The sequence below is a fragment of the Lissotriton helveticus genome, chromosome 1_1 (genome assembly GCF_964261635.1).
Source record: "Lissotriton helveticus chromosome 1_1, aLisHel1.1, whole genome shotgun sequence".
Lineage (NCBI taxonomy): Eukaryota > Metazoa > Chordata > Amphibia > Caudata > Salamandridae > Lissotriton > Lissotriton helveticus.
The window spans coordinates 1,695,408,322-1,695,422,024 of record NC_136057.1 but is presented as its reverse complement, the minus strand read 5'-3'; the positions used below and the strand labels follow the sequence as shown (position 1 = coordinate 1,695,422,024).

The window sequence follows — 13,703 nt, the reverse complement described above, 5'->3', positions numbered from 1 at the left end:
GGTCACTGGGAGGGTCCAATATGGATTAGGCGGGGAGCTCACTGCTCCAATTAAAATGAGTCGTGGACTCCGCCAGGGCTGTGTGCTTGCCCCATTTTTATTTTGTTTGTACATAAATTATCTGGAAACCTCTATTATAAATGGGCACATGGACGCACCCCAGATAGGCTGTAGGTTATTACCAGCTTTATTATATGCAGATGACTGTGTTTTAATGTCTTGAACCGGGGTTGGGCTGCAACGACTTTTAATTGGTTTTAACAATTTTATGAGTGACCTTGGCCTCAAGACTAATGTTGCAAAATCTCAGATTATGGTGCTGGGTAAACATCCTATCATTGTAAAGACATTTTTTATAGGCAGAGAGAAATTGATTCAGGTGCCCACTTTTTCCTACTTAGGAGTCATCTTTGACTCAAAAAGCACATGGCTGCAGTTAATGGAGACAAGGAATAGGGGTTTTAATCAAAGCCTAGAAGCTATTTTTAGATTTAGTAAAAAGTTAGACTCACGTCCTGTGAATGCAATAATAGAGATCTATAAAGCTCGCACATGCGCTGCCGCTTTATATGGCGCAGGAGTTTGGGGCCCCTGCAATACTTTAGGTCTTCAGCGAGCGGAAAACTCATTTTTAAACACCTACTGACCCTTCCACAGAGCACCCTGCCACCATGTGCCATAGTGCACTCGGTGTGATCCCCCTATCCTTTCGAACGCAACTAGCATCTCTCTTACTGTGGCACAATATCTGGGCAAAAGAAGAAACAGTCCTGAATCGTGCCATTATTGTAGATTGCTTAAAACTAGAGTGGGCAAGCAAAATCCCTTGGCTCTCCTTTGTCAAAGCCCAACTGAGGAACCTGGGTTTGTCAGATTGTTTCGACAACCCAGCAAAAACTGCTAAAATTCCAAGGGCCAAGTTAAAGAAAGAATACATGGCGTATCTGTACTTGGAAAGAGATATGCAGGAGATGGGTAAAATAAGGGTTCTTGACCACTTACTTTTGGTTTGCTCAATAGGGACTGAGCCCTACCTTTCTTTTTATTTTAATCATGTCAAATTATATTACCTTATAAGGTTTAGGTTTGGAAGCTCACATCTGTTGGATTCATATCCACAAAACGCTTACACAGATGCCGGGCTGGATGTCTGCCCATGTGATTCAAAATCAAAGCAGAGCACGTTGCACTTTATTTTCTTTCGCAATCTTTATATTACTCCAAGGCACACTTTTTTAATACCACTATTAAAACATTTGAAAATAAGAAGGTGTCAGGCAGCTTTGCACTATCTCCAGCTTTTAAAGGATGAATTTATTTGTGTGATGGTTTATAAATATATCTTCTCCTCAGTCCGACTTAGAAATATTGTTGGGAAATAACCTTATATTACACTTTATCAATGCACTATATACATATATATATATATACTGTTGTCTACATTCCTACATTCCTAGTGCCATATGGCACTAGGAATGTAGATTCTTTTCTGTCTCAGTATAATTATTGTTGTGTCTAGGGCAGTGATATGAATTGTCTCTTTTTTCTTTTCAAGAATTTTTTCTATATTGTTTATTTTTCTAAATTGGAACACAGCAAATAAAGATTTCCGAATGAATGAGAGGAACAGATAAAACATGAACAAAGATACTGCAGGGTGTGCTGAAAAGAATTGTAGACGTTGTTAAATTTTCAGCAGCAAGAGGTATGGCATTCAGAGGAGAAAACCAGATGTTTAGATCACTGCACAAAGGAAATTATTTGGGATTTTAGAACTTCTACGCCAATTTGACCCGTTTCTTGAAGATCCCATCAGGAAATATGGAAATGCATGAAAGGGCAATCCCTTATACCTGTCAGCAACAATTTGTGAAGAATTTATCACATTAATGGGCAAGAAAGTTTTCTCTGAAATAATATCAGAAATAAAAGAAGCAACATTTTATTCTCTCAGTGCAGACTCCACTCCAGATGTGTGTCACATCGATCAGTTGACGTTCACAGTGAGGAATGTAAAGGGTAAATTTGGGAATTTATCTCCATTCATGGCATGGGGCATAGTATCTTGCCGATGTTGTAGTGAAATTCCTAGAGCGGGACGGTATTCCATTATCAGATTGACGTAGTCAGTCATATGATAATGCATCCAATATGTCTGGTCAGTATTCAGGCTTACAGACAAGACTGAAAGAGATCAACAAATTTGCTGTTTTTGTGCCATGTGCTGGGTATTCCCTGAACCTGGTGGGTTGCAAAGCTGCTGAGTGCAGCATGTAGGTTGTTTCTTTTTTGACTTTGTTCAAAATTGTTACTCCTTTTTTGGTACTTCTACTCATTGTTGGGATGTGCTACTTAATTCTGTAGGCCCAGATCACAAAGTTGTGAATCGCTTGTCTGATACTCAATAGGCATCTCATGCAGATGTCTTCAATTCATTGTGTGGTAGGTATGAAAGAATTAAAGCTGCTCTTGATTCACTGACAAATTATCACATTCAGTCAAAAGATAGAATGCATGATGCACTTAGTCTCCTCATAAAATGGACATGCTGGAAACCATTTTTTTACCATTCTCTGGAATTACATACTGATGCGTTTCAACGAAACAAGCAAGACTGTACAAAAAGAAGATGTTAACCTATCTCTTGCAGTCTACATTATCCAATCTTTGAAGTCCTATGTCCAAGAGTTGAGAGACCAATTTGATGACTATGAATGCATGGCAAGGCAAAAGCTCCTGATACTTAATACATAGATTTTGGACAGCGCAGAAAACAACGAAGCGGTAGACAAACTTGCTTTGAAGCACCCTCTAGTTGACACCGTACTTGAAGGGCAGTACATATTTAAGGTAGAAGCATACTTACTGATCATGGACGCTCTAATTGATGGTTTAACAATGCGAAGTGAAGCATCTAGAGACCTAAATAATCAGTTTGGCTTCTTTATAGAATAAAAAACATGACCATCAAAGAAATCCAAGGGTGGTGTGAAAAGCTTGCCTCTTTGTACTATAAAGACCTAAACAAGTCTTTATCAAGGAATGCCAACAGTTAAAACATTATCCTGTACACAAAAATGAAACAATTTCAATGTCTTGTCTTTACAGGAAAATAAAAATGGATAAACTAGAGAACACTTTCCCTAACATTGAAACTGCACTGCGAATATTCTTGTCGATGATGGTCACAAACTGTAGTGGTGAAAGGTCCTTTTCAAAGTTAAAGCTCATAAAAATTAGCTACGTAATCGAATGCTAATGCTACAAGCCAGACTCAATCCTCTGGCTCTGCTGATTATTGAGTCAGAAATGCTCCAAGAAATAGAATTTGCTAATCTGGTTAATGAGTTTGCTGCTAGCAAATCCAGAAAGAGATCCATACTTTAAGAAGTGTCTTACAGGTGCCTAATATTGCACAGAGATGTTCCAAGGTTCTACTTAGAAGCTTTATTTTGCAGTAACACATAGTAAAATTGTTGAGATTCAATGAAACTAAGTAAGTATTCATAGAAACACATTTACTTTCCTTTTTTCTGAAAATCTGCATTAAGATGTTTAACTTCTACTACCTAACCTGCAGTTAAAATACCCCTAGATGCTCTGTATTCACATCACATCGTGCACTTATAGCATTTGACATTATATGACAAGAAAAACTGACAAATGGAAAGAAGATCCAAGAACAAAATAACTTTGAATAATGTTTGCGAGAGAATACCAAAACCATATTCTATTTGGCAAACAGCATTGTCAAAATTCAAGCCAACAGCATAGAGTTCTTGTACTCAATCTTTCCTATTCCATCCTTCCCCAACTATAAAACAACCAAAGAGGGCCTGACCGTTCAGGTACACAGCATGGATGTAGCAGAGCACGTCCAAATCTCTAGTAGTAATCACCAGTGAGGGAATAAGTAGCCTAATAAATGGCATAGCAATTGGGTCAACAAGTCAACCACTGCTAGAAACAATTTAACATTGTGGCCACAGACCGTAAAGAATATATTTGAGTCTTTTGCAAAAGAGGCCAAATTGTCAGTGTAATTGAGCAATAATGTTATTGAACCTATAAGTAAGTGTGTGTGAATAACCCATCAAAGGGCAGACCTATGGGTCTTTTCTTCAAGACTGAATAGACTTGAAAAATGGTAAATCATAAATAGGGTCCATCTGAGCATTATACAATTATTGTTAGCAGTTCACAAAGGCCTATAACGTTCTAGTGTCTATAACTTTCTACTTAATTGAAGCCTTTGATACAGGGAGTAAATATTGCCTTCAACGAAACTTCCGAACCCAGCAGCATTTATGTTCAATTCCTCAAAATTAAAATAGAACTCTATAACACTATTACCGCACAGGTCAGGTGTAGACAACAAGATTTGTGGAGAAAAAAGATGAGGACAAATGAATGTCCAACAAGGACAATTGCTCAATCATGTGTGGTTTAACCTATGCACCATGATATATATGATATCATCCAAACAGCCACCTATTGCACAGAACACATTGGAGATGTTTGAACGCCAATGCTTTTCTGTACATATGACTTTATTCTTTCAGCCCAAGCTATAAAGTTCGTCTCAGAATCAACATTGTTAATGATTTGAAAACAATTTGAAATTTACCAGTGAAATGTAAAAGATGGTGTTCTGAGCATCACAGAGGAATGTGTGGATGTGGAGAGGCTCCCGCTCTGCGGGATGTCTTGGGTGATTAAATGGTGCTCCGGCGCCTACGCCGGTCGTTGCAGCCCTCGTTCGGGCCGGGGCAGCAGCTGGGGTTGGAGTCTCCACTCCCCCCTTGAGCAGCGGTAGGTGTGTGGCTGTGGTGAGGCTCAGCCTTATTACAAGTGAATTGTATGCTATGACACTTTTAATAAGGTGGACATGGTGGTTTGTAACTGGAAACTGGTCTGCCAAATACTAAATCAGCCCCTAGTTTTTATTTCAATAAGTTTTATTGCATTGTCAAATAATTACCAAGTGTTAACTCAACCCCCTGTGAACACTGACCCTCCCTCTGATGCACTGACAGTTCTCATCATTGTCGAGTATAACATCAGTCCTCTCAAATTATTGTAATTTGCTGGGCTCTAAGCTCTATAGCTGTGGTTCTTACGTTTTGATTTCTGTGGACCCTCGCTTAAGCATTTCTGGAATCTGCTGAATAATGGAATCTGGGGTGCTCTTCCAGGGGATACTCATCAATAGTCATAAGCACTGAATAGTCCCGCCCATGTGCGGGATCCCGGAGCAATAGCCAATAATATGCATATATCTATTTATCTATACACACACATATATATATATATATATATATATATATATATATATATATATATATATATATATATATATATATATATATATATATATATATATATATATATATATATATATATATATATATATATATATATATATATGTTTCCAACAAAGTTCGCTGCCGTCGGGGGCCCCCGACCCATGCAGGGCGTTTATGGCTAACAACGGGAGACAGCGCTTCCCGCCCTTAACATCCAACAAACAAATGCGCCATAACACTGGTTCTGGAAACAACTGGCTTTATTGAAATTAGCGCAGGCTGTAGCGAAGGTGGAGCACCTGACGCGTTTCAGCGAATAGCTTTCCTCAGAGGTACACCACGTGTGCAATGTCCCAGAATTCGTTGGTAAGTACCTGCCGGACTGCCACCATACTACAAGTCCCATGATGCATCAGGAGTTGGTGTGGAGTACTCTTATGCAGTCCAAAATGATGTTAGATTCCACACCAAAATCCGACTTGTTAAAGGTGAGTATGGTTGCTGGCAATCTCTGGTGCACACACAAGCGCAGCAGTAGCGAAATACCAAATGACGCCGGATCCAAGACCTGTTCCATGTATATATATAAATGCCCATATATATAGATAATATGCTTAGACATATGCAGCCTGAAAAACACCATATGAGGCTCCAAAACTGCCATTATTGCATGTAAAACGTTTACATTTGACCAAATAAAGACATATAAGTCACCACATATGATATATGTAAAGAAGAAAACTGCCCTGAGTTTCTTTGAAACACACAACCTTTATTTTCAAAGGTAAAAACAGGCAGGATTATAGAGGCAGGTTTAGCCTAGACAGGCTGCATAGAAAGCGATTGGAAAATTGATGCCGTGCCTTTAAGACCCCCAGGAACCCCCAGGCTCCCATCATGCACCACAGGTGACAGTTAGGGCAGTTCTTTTTTCCGGCTCCTTCTGTAAGGATCCTGGAGCATTGAGCTCGCCAGTTGGTGATATTTTAACACTTTTTTCTGGTAGAAATATATATTTTTTTACTTCACTCGACGTCTTTAGTCTCTATCTGACTAATTCAACATTTTTTTCTGACTTTTGCCTATTTTTTCCAGTCAAAATGCCAGCCTTATTTAATAAGTGCCCGGCCTGCGGTAAAAAGATGGCCAAGTCAGACCCTCATTCGGTCTGTATTGCTTGTTTGCCTTCATCCCACAAGCCAGACCAATGTTACCACTGCAGCAAGTTTTCCAAGAGAACCCTTAGAGAGAGGGAGAAGATCAAGCTGCATTCCCTACATGACAGAGGAGAAACAGTGAGTGGGCGAGAAGAGCATAATTCCAGAAAGCCCTCTTCTCATCCTAAAGAGCACAAAGAAAGAGGTGAAAAAAGAAGGCAGCGGTCTCCTTCTCTGTCGAGGGACAGATCTTCATCCAAGGTACCTCAGAGTCAACGTCGAAATCGGAGTTGAGACGTCCGTCAACGTCAAAACATCCTTCGCCGTCGAAACATCCTTCGTCGTCGAGACATCCCTCGCCGTCGAGCCAAGGTGAGAAGAGACAGAGGATGAGGTCTTCATCCATGCATAGGCGGTCCAAGTCTAGCTCGCCTACGACGGCAAGAGGTCGGGACTTGACGTCGACCCATCGACGTTGAAGTTTGCTGCCGAGAGGCTCTGGACCGACGTTGAGATGGCTGTCGATGGCGAGAAGTCCACTGGCATCGATGTCGAGCCGAACACCAAGGGCTTCGATGCTGAAGAGAACCAGCCATTCGACGTTGAGACACATGCCGTCGACGTCGTCGCCGAAAAGATCGATGTAGAAGAGATCGCCGTCGAGGAGATCGCCGTCGAGATCAAGAAAAAGGCCTTCTTGGTCTAGGAGGTCGAGATCCAGGTCGACGTCGAGGAGGTCGCGGTTGAGGAGATCTAAATCATCTTCTCCTCCAGCGAAGAGACCTAGGGCGACGTCAAAGGACCGTTCGACTTGTGACTCCCCGGTGGTGACTTATGGGAGTGCTTCTTCCTCCCCAGGACTTCAGATCATGCCAGCATCTCCAGAGCCCTCATCAGTACCGTCTCCAGCTCGGCCAACCAATATCTCTCCAAGATGGCTAGGAGATATTAGAGAATGGAAGATCCGCAGAATTAACCTACCACTGTCTCCTTCAACATCAAGGTCACCTTTGATCCAGTAAGTGCATTCTTTGGGGAGCCGCGAGCGTACCACGCCGAGAAGGTCCCCATCGGTGAGGAGGCGATCATCACGTTCTCCCAGGAGTAGAACATCACGCCACCAATCTTCTAGAAGGCGAAGCTATAGGTCTTCCACAGGGTCGTCGGATTCCAAGGCAGACTATTTTCCGACTCTTTCCTCATCTCCTCCAAGCAGAATATCACCCATCGATGATGTTCTAACCTTGAATGAGGTTCTCTGCCGTGGGGCTGGTAAACTCCTCATTGAAATGCCGGTCTCTACCACCAAGATATCGGTGATATTTGAAACCCTGCACCAAAAGTCTTCCTCCAAACCTTTGCTTCCTCTAGTGCCTGGATTGCTGGAGCCTGCGTTACACAAGTTTCTTACTCCAGCAGCGGTGGGGGCTGTATCATCTAGGATATCAAAGAAATGTAAGGCTCCTGATAATGATCCCTTCTTTCTGAGGGCTCACCCTCCACTGGACTCTGTTATTGTGTCGGCGGCACAAAAGAATCAGACAGGGGCAGCAGCATGTGCCCCCAGATAAAGACAGTAAGGCTATGGACTCTGTAGGGAAGAGAATGTGTACTACCTCGGCTTCCTACATGAAAGTAGCCAGCGCCTCGGCCCTGCTCGGTCGATATGATCGCTCATTATGGGACTCCCTGTCACGCATCACAGATAAGCTCCCAAAAGAGGACAAACAAGATTTCCTTGAAACCCTGCATGAAGGTGGCCTAGTAGCCAATCAAGTGATCAGTGCAGCGGCGGATGCTTCAAATCTAGCTGCACATGGCTATTCGCATGGGATTTGTGCCCGACGCTCAGCTTGGTTAAGACTGACAGGACTGAAACCTGAAGCACAGCATCGGATTCTTAACCTTCCTTTCAATGGATCATCACTCTTCGGACCTCGTGCCGATGATGAGATGTCTCGAATGAAAACCGAGCTTGATACGGTTAAAGCTGCCGGTCTCGAGAAGAGGAAGGACTTCAGGCGATGGTCCCGTCCTTACGACCGACGACAAAACCAACAGAGGGTTCAAACCCCTCAATGGTCCTCGCAACAAAATCAAGGAAGGTCTCAGTTCTCCTAGTGTCGTCCTGGTAGAGGAAGAGGTGGCAATTCAAGACAGTCCACACCTGCTGCCAAGCAACAGCAACAAAAGCAGTGAGTGCGTGCTTCCCCTTTCTCCGTTACCCACTGCGGTGGGGGAAGTCTACGTTTTTACATGAAAAAGTGGACAAAAATTACACTAGACAGGTGGGTGCTGAATATTGTAAAGAATGGATACACCATCAAATTCAAGTCCCCTCCACCTTCCATTCCTCCTCAAAAGACTGTCACCCACCGTATAAATCTTTTGAGGAAAGAGGTGTCTGCTCTACTCCTAAAGAAAGCCATCGAGGAGGTCCCATGGCAACAACGTCAGCAAGGGATCTACTCCCGATATTTTTTGGTCCCAAAGAAAGGTCCAAACAAGAAGTTCAGTCCTATACTAGATCTCGGACGTCTCAACAAATTCATCCTCCGAGAAAAGTTCAGAATGCTGGCGTTACATCAAATAATACCGCTTCTGCATCAAGGGGACTGGATGTGTTTCATAGATCTTAAAGATGCCTATTTCCACATACCAATCTCTCCAAAGCATCGGCAGTTCCTACGGTTTTGCATCCAATCAAACCACTTCCAATTCACGGTCCTGCCTTTCGGGCTAAAGTCGGCTCCTCGCACTTTCTCAAAGTGCATGGCAGTAGTAGCGGCTTTCTTGAGGAAACAGCACATATTCGTCTACCCTTACCTAGAAGACTGGCTTCTCAAGAGTGCATCTCCCACTCTTCTGCAACAACATCTCACGCACTGTATTCATCAATTGCATCGCATCGGTCTGCATGTAAACTTCAAGAAGTCCATCCTCAATCCAACACAGAGGATACACTATCTAGGCGCGACTCTGGACTCAAGTCAATGCAAGAGCGTATCCTTCGAAGGAGAGACTATCATCCATTCTCCTCAAGTGTCAAACTCTCTTGAAGACACCTCGGCCTCCGGGCCAGGCAGATCTCCTCCCTACTGGCCTCTATGGCCTTGTGCATTTTTCTAGTTTCAAACGCCAGGCTTCACATGAGACCTCTGCAGCAGACTCTAGAGGATCAGTGGTCCCAAATCTCCAATTGCTGAAAGGACAGGTTATAAATGCCTCTATCAGTCCGACTCTCCATCAGATGGTGGATGCGACAGAGTTATCTCAACGTGGGAGTTCCTTTTCAAGAGGACATGCCTCAACAGACTCTGGTGACGGATGTGTTTCTTCAGGGATGGGGCGCTCATATGGGATCATTACAGATCCAAGGAATGTGGTCAGAGAAAGAGCAACTATACCACATAAACATGCTGAAACTCAGGGCTGTACATCTAGCTCTCAAAGCGTTCATTCCGTTGATTGCATCGAGCTCTCTGCTTGTTCAGACGAACAACACAACATTGATGTACTACTTGAACAAGAAGGGCGGAACAAGATCCAGACCCCTGTCTCTGGAAGCACATGCAATCTGGAAATGGCTTCTGGCACAAGATATGAGAATATCTGCAGTTCAAAGTTCAAGCGGACAACCTAAGCAGGCACTTCACAGAAGCACACGACTGGGTGCTAAAACAAGAAGTTGTACAAGACATCTTCCACAACTGGGGAACACCAGACATCCATCTTTTTGCGGACCACGAAAATGCAAAATGCGGCGGCTTCGCCTCCAAGTACCCGCAACCAGGGTCCAAGGGGAATGCTCTGTGGATAGACTGGTCAGAGACATTACTCTACGCTTTCCACCGCGTCCACTCACTCAGGAAGCTGTACAAGGCGAAGACAGACATGATCCTGGTTTCTCTAGATTGGCCTCGCCAGTGGTCTTATCCGGACCTTCTTCACCTATCCAAAGTACCACACAGGAGGCGACCATGTCATCCGGATCTGCTGACCCGGGCGAGTGGCAAGGTGCTCCACCCCAACCTGCCATCCCTGAGGCTAGCAGCATGGCTCCTAAGTTCATCCAATACGGACATTTAGGCCTCTCACAGGGCTGCATGCAGATTTTAAAGGAGGCTAGGAGAGCTTCTACAAGAAAGTCTTATGCTTTTAAGTGGAAGCGTTTTTTCATGTGGTGTACTGCTGAAGGTCATGACCCCATTCGAGGTCAAGAACAGGTACTGTTGCCATACTTACTGTCTTTGGCCAAAGCAGGTTTACAGTATTCTTCCATAAAAGTTCACCTGGCAGCGATAAAAGCATATAGAAAGTCTCCCACTCAGGCTTCTTTCTTTCAAATGCCAGTTGTTAAGGATTTCCTGGAGGGTCTCAAGAAAGTCTATCCTCCTGTTAGGGCTCCTTCTCCTCCCTGGGAGCTAAATGTGGTCCTATCTAAACTAAAGGGCCCCCTTTCGAGCCCATTCATAAGGCTTCCCTGCAACACCTGTCATGGAAGACTGCTTTTCTCGTGGCAATCACTTCTGCGAGCAGGGTAAGCGAGATACAGGCCTTATGCTCTACTGAACCTTATCTTGTTTTTCATGCGAACAGAGTGGTGTTACGTACTCACCCGAGGTTCCTCCCTAAGGTGGTCTCGGATTTTCACATTAACCAGTCAGTCACTCTTCCCACTTTTTTTGCCAATCCGGAGACTCTGCACTCTTTAGATTTAAAACGAGTATTGAAATTCTACCTTGATAAAACAAAGAGTGTACGTAGGTCTGACCAACTGTTTGTGAATTATGGTCAGTTGAATACAGGTTTTCCTGCCTCTAAAAAGTCTGCATTTTGTTATCTTATCAGTTGGCACAAAAGCAGCTCCCGGGCAAGCCGAGAGCATATTCTACAAGAGGCAAAGCTGCTACAATAGCAATGCTTAGGAATGTACCAATTCATGAAATTTGTAAGGCAGCCACATGGCGTTCAGTTCATACCTTCGCACGCCATTACTGCCTGATTCTGACACTCAGGCGGATGCTCAGTTTGATCAAGCATCTCTGAGAAATTTGCTTGGGTAATATCTGTTGGTAAAATGTTTTGATAGGCTGGTAATCGCCCGCAGGGTATGGGGATGGGCTTGCTAATTTATTCAGTGCTTATGACTATTGATAAGTATCCCCTGGAAGAGAAGGATAAGTTACTTACCTGTAATCCTAGCTCTCTTCCAGGGGTATACTCATCAAAGTCATAAGCAACCCTCCATCCTCCCTGGACGAATACCAGGCCTGTATATGTACCTGTTACCCATGCTGTGATTACACTGTTATACGCCGTCCAAAAGAACTCACCTAACTGTCACTTGTGGTGCATGATGGGAGCTTGGGGATTTCTGGAGGTCTTAAAGGCACGGCGCCAATTTTTCAATTGTTTTCTATGCAGCCTGTCTAGGCTAAACCTGCCTCTATGATCCAGCCTGTTTTTACCTTTGAAAATAAAGGATGTGTGTTTCAAAGAAACTTAGGGCAGTTTTCTTCTTTACATATATCAGATATGGTGACTTATATGTCTTTATTTGGTAAAATGTAAAACATTAACATGCAATAATGGCAGTTTTGGAGCCTAATATGGTGTTTTTCAGGCTGCATATGTATATGCATATTATCTATATATATATATGGGTGTTTATATCTATCTGTATGTAGATATATGCATATTATTGGTTATTGCTCTGGGATCCAGCACGTGGGTGGGACTATTCAGTGCTTATGACTTTGATGAGAATACCCCTGGAAGAGAACTAGGATTACAGGTAAGTAACTTATCCATCACCTACCGAGCCATTTGGAATCTGTGAATCCCGACCCAAGCAATTTCGATGATTAGTACAGCAAAACAAAACACAAAAATAAGGAACAAGCATTCATCAAAGAAATACACAAATGAATTGTTTTATTTAATTCACTACCAAATATAAAAACAATATACATTTTACTTTTAATGGGAAGGTTGGAGCTTTTCTAAATTCAACTTCATTCTATTTGGTGCACTTGCACTATAAATCAGTCTGGGATACTAACTTAATTCTTAGCCTCAAATTTCAAATTCCTTCACATTGTTTAAAGGTTTTAAAATGTTCAAATTTGCCTTTTTATTTATATACACTTCATTAATCTATTAAAATAATTTCATTTTGTTAGCAGTTGCTGGCCCCCTAAATAGGTGTCACAGACCCCTAGGTAGAGCTGGGTGAACAAACAAATTAACAGGGAGAACCGAGCCGGGACCGAGCTAATGGTCTGGCCTGAATTTTAGACCGTGCATGAGCCGAGCCCTGAAAATATTTGCCACATAATCACACAGTAAACATCACATGAAATATGGTAAAGTCTCATCAAAATGAAAAAAAACTTTAACGTGGAATCTTTGACATTAACAAGGCACATTATGACACTGCACTGAGAAGGTAGCAGTCTGAACTCATAGTTGAAAGTGCTTTCATACACAGTAATGAAGAAATTAGAATTTTTGGTGAAATAAAGTATTTGCTTAACATCACACAGTTTAAGCGAGGAATCCCCTATTTTTTCAGGTTTTATTTTCTGCAAATCAGCCAGGAAATAGTTTTGTATTGTCTTCCCTTTTATTAAGGTTTTGTTTTTAACGCATGGTTCATTTTCTTCAGTTTTTAAATACAGCACGACTCGGCTAGAAGGCTGAGGCTTTACATGAGCACCAGTTACTTTTCACAAGTTCACATGCATTGGTTATAGGAACAGCGAAATTAAGTAAAGCCCCCAAAATACAGGATGTTGAGCAGATGCTAAGACTCGAACCCGGTTCCCCGTTCTACAGTCGGTACCTCTGACAGTAATGCCACATCCTTGGTGGAGGAAGGGACGCAGAAGTCACATGAAAGCTCAAGTCACATGAAAGCTCGGCTCATTGTGAGCTGATCCAGAGCCAGGTTTGAGGCTGGAGCCTGGATCAAGCTTTCATTGGCTCGCCCACCTGTACCCCCAGACCACGGGTTAAGAAACGCTGCTCCATAGTCTTTAGTGTTAACTAAAATTTTTGACTTGTATTGTTTCTGTTCTGTTTGTATGTTCTTTCTGATGCATGAAAGACTTGAAACCAAAGTGTGTTTTTAAAACAATTTCAAGTTACAAGGTGACCAGAGGTTTTTAGTTTAGTTGAAGCTACAGAACCGTCTCTCGTTTTATTTCCAGAAGGAATACTCTCTCCTGTTTTTTGA

General features: G+C 42.6%; 1 protein-coding gene across 1 annotated transcript in view; it reads left to right on the top strand.

The window, feature by feature from the left end:
* The window catches only part of ARHGAP9 (Rho GTPase activating protein 9), a 744,735-nt gene that overhangs the window by 104,006 nt on the left and 627,026 nt on the right, over positions 1–13,703 (top strand). The window lies entirely within an intron of this gene.